Source organism: Salmo trutta, chromosome 21 (assembly GCF_901001165.1).
Source record: "Salmo trutta chromosome 21, fSalTru1.1, whole genome shotgun sequence".
NCBI lineage: Eukaryota > Metazoa > Chordata > Actinopteri > Salmoniformes > Salmonidae > Salmo > Salmo trutta.
Genome location: NC_042977.1, coordinates 11,686,819 through 11,696,291, shown reverse-complemented (window position 1 = coordinate 11,696,291; position 9,473 = coordinate 11,686,819). Strand labels below are relative to the sequence as shown.

Sequence of the window (9,473 nt, the reverse complement as noted above, 5' to 3'; positions counted from 1 at the left end):
GAACGATCCGTGTGCCTCCCTCTGATGTCACACGTGGTCAATAATTAGACAGACTGTTTATCTCTGTGGCCTTTGCACTAGAGAGAGAGAGAGAGAGAGAGAGAGAGAGAGAGAGAGAGAGAGAGAGAGAGAGAGAGAGAGAGAGAGAGAGAGAGAGAGAGAGAGAGAGAGAGAGAGAGAGAGAGAGAGAGAGCACGAGAGAGAGAGAGAGAGAGAGAGAGAGAGAGAGAGCACGAGAGAGAGAGAGAGAGAGAGAGAGAGAGAGAGAGAGAGAGAGAGAGAGAGAGAGCACGAGAGAGAGAGAGAGAGAGAGAGAGAGAGAGAGAATGGGGTGGACGGAAGAGAGACAGAAAGGTGGGTGAGAAGGGGGTAAGAGGAAGCGAGAAAGAGACAGAGAGAAAGGGGAAGAGAAAGGGTATATTGATTTGGTTTGGGCAGAGCGTCTGCTGCTAAATGACGTAAATGATGTAAATGAAATCAAATCTGGCATGATCATGAGCACTGTCAGGACACCTGTATTGAATCTAAATGTACTGGCCCCACATGTCCAAATTATGTGCCAGCTTAACACTGTTTGTCCTGCCTAAATCAGGTCTTTCCTTATTTGATGAACAGAAGAGCAGAAGTGACGTCTGTCAGGCTATCAGTTTGTCACTATTATCCATCACAAACCGAGCATACAATTTTTGTGATCCTTGCACAGGTCAGTACTGCAAAACAGGTTCACAAAATAGTGACCTTCAAACATTTGATTATTTTTTATAAGCATGTGTTAGTCTTTAATATCTTTTGTCTCTACGCAGCACATTTTCAAATGACTAAAGATGTTAGGTAATCAGAATCATTACTATATTATGAGAGGAAAATGAGACATGATAATGTGGTCATAGGTTCTTATGGCAGATCTTACAATGCATTATAACCACATCATAAAGCATTTGACGGTCTCCTAAACAACTGTGCTATTTTGTGTGTTTTTTTTGCATTGTTTGTAACCTATTTTGTACATAATGTTGCTGCTACTGTCTCTTATGACCAAAAAGAGCTTCTGGATATCAGAACAGCGAGTACTCACCTCGAACTGGACAAAGATTTTTTCTTTAATGAGTCCGACGCAAAGGATATACTACTTCTCCGAGATCAGGCCTGAAATCCCCGTCATTTGCGCGAAGAGAAGACGGAAATACAGGGGGTGGAGAGTGGGGTGCCTTGTGAGAATTCGTCGGCGAGTGGGTAGCCTCTACTATCCGTTCTATTGGCCAACGTGAAATCACTGGAGAATAAAATGGATGATCTCCGCTCGAGACTATCCTACCAGCGGGACATTAAAAACTGTAATATGTTTCACTGAGTCGTGGCTGAATGACAACACGGATAATATACAGTTGGCGGGGTTATCCGTGGGTTTTCCGTGCATTGGCAGGACAGAACAGATACGTCTGGTAGAACGGGTGGTGTTGGTATGTGGCTATTTATAAATACCAGCTGGTGCGCGTTGTCTAATATTAAGGAGGTCTCGGTATTGCTCTCCTGAGGTAGAGTACCTCATGATAAGCTGTAGACCACATTATCTACCGAGAGTTTTCATCTATATTTTTCGTGGCCATCTATTTAGCACCACAAACCGATGCTGGCACTAAGACCGCACTCAACGAGCTGTATAAGGCCATAAGCAAACAAGAAAATACTCATCCAGAAGCGGTGCTCCTAGTGGCTGGGAACTTTAATGCAGGAAAACTTAAATTCGTTTTACCTAAATTCTACCAGCATGTCACGTGCAAGCAGAGAAAAAAATAACTCTAGACCACATTTATTCCACACACAGAGACGCATACAAAGCTCGCCCTCCATTTGGAAAATCTGACCATAATTCTATCCTCCTGATTCCTGCTTACAAGCAAAAACTAAAGCAGGAAGTACCAGTGACTCGCTCAATATGGAAGTCGTCAGATGACGTGGATGCTACACTACAGGACTGTTTTGCTAGCACAGACTGGAATATGTTCTGGGATTCATCCAATGGCATTGAGGAGTATACCAACTCAGTAACTAGCTTCATCAATAAGTGCATCAACGACATCGTCCCCACAGTGACCGTACGTACATATCCCAAACAGAAGCCATGGATTACAGGCAACATCCACACCGAACTAGAGGCTAGAGCTGCCACTTTCAAGGAGCGGGACACTAATCCGGACGCTTATAAGAAATCCCACTATCCCCTCAGACGAACAATTAAACAGGCAAAGCATCAACACAGGACTAAGATTGAATCCTTCTACACCGGCTCTGATGCTCGTCAGATGTGGCAGGGCTTGCAAACTACTACGAACTACAAAGGGAAACACAGCCGCGAGCTGCCCAGTGACTCGAGCCTACCAGATGAGCTAAATGCCTTTTATACTCGCTTTGAGGCAAGCAGCACTGAAGCATGCATGAGAGCACCAGCTGTTCCGGACGACTCTGTGATCACGCTCTCCATAGCCGATGTGAGCAAGACCTTTAAACAGGTAAACATTCACAAGGCCGCGGGCGAGACGGATTACCAGGACGTGGACTCAGAGCATGCGTGGACCAACTGGCAAGTGTCTTCACTGACATTTTCATCTCTCCCTGACCCAGTCTGTAATACCTACATGTTTCAAGCATACCACCATAGTCCCTGTGCCCAAGAAACCAAAGGTAACATGCCTAAATGACTACTGCCACGTAGCACTCACATCGGTAGCCATGAAGTGCTTTGAAAGGCTGGTCATGGCTCACATCAATACCATCATCCCAGAAACCATAGACCCACTCCAATTGGCATACCGCCCCACAGATGACACAATCTCAATCGCACACCACACTGCCCTTGCACACTTGGACAAAAGGAACACCTATGTGAGAATGCTGTTCATTGACTACAGGTCAGCGTTCAACACCATAGTGACCCCAAACCTCATCACTAAGCTAAGGACCCTGGGACTAAAAACCTCCCTCTGCAACTGGATCCTGGACTTCCTAACAGGCCACCCCTGTGGTCGTATGGATAGGAAGCAACACATCTGCCAAGCTGATCCTCAACATGGGGCCTCTCAGGGGTGCATGCTTAGTCCCCTCCTGTACTTCCTGTTCACCCACAACTCCACCACCATCATTAAGTTTGCTGACAACACAACAGTGGTAGGCCTGATCACCGACAAAGATGAGACAGCTTATAGGGAGAAGGTCAGAGACCTGGCAGTGTGGTGCCAGGACAACAACCTCTCCCTCAAAGTGAGCAAGACAAAGGAGATTATCGTGGACTACATGAAAAGGCGGGCCGAACACTCCCCCATTCACATCGACGGGGCTGCAGTGGAGCAGGTCGAGAGTTTCAAGTTCCTTGGTGTCCACATCATCAACAAACTATCCCGATCCAAACACTATCCCGACTAACCTGTACCCCTTCACATTGACTCGGTACTGGTACCCCCTGTATATAGCCTTGGTATTGTTATTTGATTGTGTTATTTTGATTTGATTATCTACACCGGCTTTATGTAATAGTGACAGCTGTCCAGCAGATGGGGTTGAAACATTGAGCTTCTACTACCCTCCTCAGCTTCCACTATTTTAATTTTTTAATTTAACCTTCATTTAACTCAGTTAAGAACAAATTCTTATTTACAATGACAGCCTACACCGGCCAAACCCGGACGATGCTGGGCCAATTGTGCGCCGCTCTATGGGACTCTCAATCACGGCCGGTTGTGATACAGCCTCTATGACCAGGCTCTGATAGAGAATATGATCAAGGATATTGTCTATTCAAAATGATGACTTTGTAAATTGATTTGAGAAAGAGCTTCATTAGAACATCTCGGAAGAAAACTACAGTATCTTGAAGGGAGGAAAATCCCATTAATATATTTACTTCACAGAGATCACTCACGAAAATACAAAGACAAGGAATTACATGGTGACTTCTTAGAATATTTCTAACCTATCTCTGCTCTCTACTCTGTAATAGCGTTGCAGTCCAGTATAATACCACAAATCCTTTGTGTCACTAGACCAAAAAAACATATTTGCCAGAAACAATGACCCAAATTGTTGACTCGTGTCCACACAGCTGAATACTTGAACTCGAACAACAAAGACTTCATTCACTGAACAGCCAGTGGATGCATGTTTGGTGTAGTACTGTATGTGTACATGCATTGACCCAGGATAGAATTACAACGTTACTCTCCACTGTTTAGCTTAGTGAGACACCAATGAGATCTACCCCACCTCAAAGCACTGTATCTGTGCTTTGTATAATGGCGGCAACACATGGATCCCTAGTCATTTCCTATCCATCCCAGCCTTTTCATTCCCTGTTTGCTCGCTCCCTCAGTACCCTCCTCCCTTCTCTGTGTTGCATCACTGGGTTCGCATGGTGTTCGATTATTTCATTTTTTTCTTCATTGTATTCACAGAAATGTCCCTGTATTGATGTGTAATATTGTTATTATTGTTGCAATACATTTTTTCCCTTCTTAAATAACTAATCTCTACTGCCTGCTTCCACTACGATGATGCTGATGTCATCACTGACTCCCAGCAGCCTTGGCTGAGGCACCTAAGCCATTTTACTGTGGACCAACCAAAGGTCGTTCTCTTCTGAGTTCGCCTCCTGCATCCATCTAGCTCTAGCCTAATTCCTCTCCTCCCTGTCTACTCCCCTACCCTACCCATGTCTGGCTGGCTGGCAGACAGACTGACGCGCTACTGTGTACCAGGCCCTGTTGTTAGAACCCATTCACCCATAGCCCTGACTTGGGTGGTCTAGTCCTGTGTATCTTTCTATTGCTCGGGGCGGATACTCCCTGCATGGATACACTGAGGGAGGCTGTTAGCTGATATCGACGGGAGGAAGAAATATCAAGGAGGAACCCACTGCGGTCGTCGAATTCGAGGTGGTTAGGTAAAACGATTGAGATGTGTTATTTTCCGATGAGACGTTGTTTTTTGATCATGGCCTTGGGTTGACGCAGTGGGGAACCAAGGTTGGTGCTCCGCTGTTTCTCAGGGTTGAAACAATTGTTTTTTTACAGGTTTACAGAATAACCTTGTCAATAGCCTATTTAATTAAATCTGATTCACAGTCAAAATAAACAACTAAATCTGATCATCCTGAATTTGTTAGTGTGTCGCAGAGATGAATTTATGGCCGGATGAATTCAATGACATCGATATTTACAGTGGGCGAATAGCATAGCACCAAATGGAGTGATGGCCAGTAGCCTATTGCTTTGACAGTGCGTTTGCATTGAGGTGCGGCAGCGCAAGATGTTGGAGATGACAGTATTTACGTTACGAATGTCGGGTATTTTCGAGTGTAAACAGAAAACCACGAACTAGGTCGGTGCATAATATTTATCACTTAATATCCTTGGCAATTATGTAATTTATGCACTTATTACATTATTTTGTGCGGGCTGTATGTTTTGTGATGCTGGCAAACATATATGTGTTCTGACCGTGTGCACATGAAAGATATGACTGGGGAGATTTTTTCGCAACCACGTTGGGTTGATAGCCTATTGCTTTCTGTAGAATCAAGGAAATCAGGAAACGTAACAAGCCAAACTATTTTGTAATGGATGGGACATTATTTGGTCAATAGGCTTACCGACGCAGGCCCTAATTAGGTTACATATTGGCATTGTCAGCTGCAGCGTTGTAGACGAACATATTTAAATACCCATCGAGAATGAAGAGAAATAAGAGCAGTGATCGATTATACAGATAGCCACGCTAGCTTTGCCCTCATGTTGGTGCTAGCAAGCAGGCTATGTAGTGCTACACATTGCTTTAAATTGACAAATTAAAATACTGTATTAAAATACTGTATTACCTATTTTGCTGTATATTTACAGCAGCATACTGTGAATTATGATGCATTGTGGGAAAATGTGTGTTGCGAAATAATCTCTGGGTCATTAACATATTTTGAGGTGCGCCTTGAAAAAGGCTATATTTTCTTGCACCCATTAGTTAGAATGCTGTACCCCACATAATACACTAGGCTACATACCAATATATAAAAATATGTATATATTTGTTCTGTATATCTACAGTAACACACTGGCTACTGTACTGTTAGAAATGTACTGAAACACAGTATCACCCACAGAATACAGTGACAAACTGTGTTTTGGGAATTTAAAAACCTTTCTCTGTAAATCTACAGTAATTTACTGTAATTTAGTACCATACTGTAATTTTGGAGTGCCAAAAGCCTTTTGCGGATTCATGGTATTGTTGTGGCTCATTAACACATTTCAATAATGGGCAACTGCAGCCCGCAATTTGGGGCATTCCTGCATGTGGGCATTCCCCCTCAAGCATTCCATTGGTTCCTTCATGAACAGCCCCCCGCTAGCACCGGAGGCTGGGGAGACACTGTGTAGCTAGCTAGCTAGCTAACTAACTAGCTAACTTGCTCATTAGGGACACAGTGCGCTAACTTGATCTTTAGGGACACTATGTGCTAGCTAGCTAGTTAGTTAGCAAGCAAGCACACAGTGTCCTTCGCTCCCACCTGTTGAACACCTGCCCTCGCCGTCCTTAACAGAACTGTGGGAAAACAGCGCCCGACATGCAGGGACAAAGGACACTGTCTACTGGTGTATGGTTAGCTAACTACCGTTGTCGCCCCCTCCCCTTCTTCTCTGGGGTTTATCAGCATCCAACGTTCTTGTGCATTAACGCCACCTACTGTACTGGAGCGCCCAAAGCCTCCCGCCTGTCCTAGCTTAAAAATGTAACAATATACAGTGCATTCGGAAAGTATTCAGACCGCTTGGCTGTTTCCACATTTTGTTACGTTACAGCCTTATTCTAAAATGGATTCAATTGTTTTTTCCCCTCATCAATCTACAAAATACCACATAATGACAAAGCAAAAACAGGTTTTTAGGAATTGTTCTAATTTATAAAAAAAAAGAAATATCACATTTACATAAGTATTCATACCCTTTACTCAGTACTTTGTTGAAGCACCTTGGCAGCGATTACAGCCTCAAGGCTTCTTGGGTATGACACTACAAGCTTGGCACACCTGTATTTGGCGGGTTTCTCCCATTCTTCTCTGCAGGTCCTCTCAAGCTCTGTCCGGTTGGATGGAGAGCGTCGCTGCACAGCTATTTTCAGGTCTTTCCAGAGATGTTCGATCGGGTTCAAGTCCGGGCTCTGGCTGGGCCAGTCAAGGACATTCAGAGACTTGTCCCGAAGCCACTCCAGCGTTGTCTTGGCTGTGTGCTTAGGGTCATTGTCCTGTTGGAAGGTGAACCTTCACCCCAGTTTGAGGTCCTGAGCGCTCTGGAACAGATTTTCATCAAGGATCTCTCTGTACTTTGCTCCGTTCATCTTTCCCTCGATCCTGACCAGTTTCCCAGTCCCTGCCACTGAAAAACATCCCCACAGCATGATGCTGCCACCACCATGCTTCACCGTAGAGATGGTGCCAGCGTTCATCCAGACGTGACGTTTGGCATTCAGGCTAAAGAGCTCAATCTTGGTTTCATGAGATCAGAGAATCTTGTTTCTCATGGTCTAAGAGTCCTTTGGGTGCCTTTTGGCAAACTCCAAGCGGGCTGTCATGTGCCTTTTACTTAGGAGTGTTTTCCGTCTGGCCACGCTACCATAAAGGTCAGATTGGTGGAGTGCTGCAGAGATGGTTGTCTTTCTGGAAGGTTCTCCCATCTCCACATAGGAACTCTGTCAGCGTGACCATCAGGTTCTTGGTCACCCTCCCTGACCAAGGCCCTTGTCCCCCAATAGCTCAGTTTGGCCGGGCGGCCAGCCCCTTGAGAGTCTTGGTGGTTCCGAACTTCTTCCATTTAAGAATGATGGAGGCCACTGTGTTGTTGGGGACCTTCAATTCTGCAGAACATTTTCCTACCCTTCCCCAGATCTGTGCCTCGACACAATCCTGTCTCTACGGACAATTCTTTCGACCTCATGGCTTGGTTTTTGCTCTGACACGCACTGTCAACTGTGGGACTTTATATAGGCAAATCATGTCCAATCAATTGAATTTACCACAGGTGGACTCCAATCAAGTTGTAGAAACATCTCAAGAATGATCAATGGAAACAGGATGCACCAGAGCTCAATTTCGAGTCTCCTAGCAAAGGGTCTGAATACTTATATAAATAAGGTATTTCTGTTTTTATTTTTTATAAATTAGCAAAAACCTGGTTTTGCTTTGTCATTGTGGGGTTGTGTGTGTAGATTGATGAGTAAAAAAATATTTAATCCATTTTAGAGTAAGGCTGTAACTTAAAAAAATTTGGAAAAAGGGAGGGGTCTGAATACTTTCCAAATGCACTGTAAGTATAAAGAGGGGTTCCTGAAGATGCAGGAAAGCCTACATGCCGGAACTCCCCGAATTGCAGCCTGCAATTGCACCCTTCTCACAAATTTGGAGGTATACCTTGTAAGAGGCTATACTTGTTTCACCCGTTAGTGAGAGTGCTGTACCAAAGTAAATTAGACGTGTTTGCACATTGTTACAAGACTGTATACAGTCACTATATGACAAATGTTTCTATTCCTTTGGCATGTTTGTGAGTTTAGTGTTTGTTGTTCATTTCTGATTGTCTATTTCATTTGCTTTGGCAATGTAAATATATGTTACCCATGCCAATAAACCCCATTGAATTGATGTGCGGTAGTAGTTTCCTAACAATTAAATGTATATAGGGAACAGATCAGAGTGGCATCAAGTTTCAAACCTTTAATGATTGAGTGTTTAGCCATGTCCTTTCGATCTTTTTTGTCCTGGGAGTCACTGCCAGTTTAGACCTTGGTTATGGCCTCTACAAGTTCAAGTGAAATAAAACACCAAATTGGTATGCTGATATATATAATTACATATTTGCTGTAATTTTATTACAGTAACATTTAACAATAAAGTACTGTCTGCTGTATATTTACTGCAGCATTCTCTAAATTATTGTGTATTGTATGAAAATATTGTAGGTGGGGAAAGCATCACTGGCTCATTAACTTGTTTTTGAGGCGGGCCTTGTAAGTGGCTATATTTGATGCACCCGTTATTGAGAATGCTGTGTACCATTTGAACTGATATGTTGTAGTAGCTTTCTAGCTGTTTAAGGTGTATAAAGAACACGTCAGTGACAGCAGGTCTTAAACTTCAAATGGTTGAATATTTATCTGTGTCATTTTGATCTGTTTTGCACTGTAATCACAGCCCGTTTGGAAGACTTTCAGGCCTCTAGAAGTGCAAGTGCTATACAAATGCTAACATGCGTACAGTTGCATTTACTTTTTTTACAGTGTTGTGCTGTCATTGCTCAGAGTTCTACAGTAATTTACAGGAAGCTAGTGGCAAGTTACAGTGAACATTATAGCAATGTACTTTGCGCTGTGCAGAGATGTGCAAAGATACATCAGAACGGTATCTTGTAACAAATCCAGGTTCATTTGAAGACCCT

General features: G+C 43.6%; 1 protein-coding gene across 29 annotated transcripts in view; it reads left to right on the top strand.

Moving 5' to 3' along the window:
* Positions 1-4,589: 4,589 nt before the first annotated feature.
* LOC115156687 (kinesin-like protein KIF1A) overlaps positions 4,590-9,473 on the top strand; it is a 62,323-nt gene continuing 57,439 nt past the window's right edge. For 27 of the 29 annotated variants that reach the window (XM_029704262.1, XM_029704261.1, XM_029704260.1 and 24 more), the window contains exon 1: positions 4,590-4,933. The gene's annotated coding sequence lies outside the window, so the exon portion shown is untranslated. Of the gene's footprint in view, positions 4,934-4,956; positions 5,016-5,291; positions 5,371-9,473 lie in introns of those variants that run through there. The other 2 variants (XM_029704236.1, XM_029704235.1) reach the window with 2 other exon arrangements.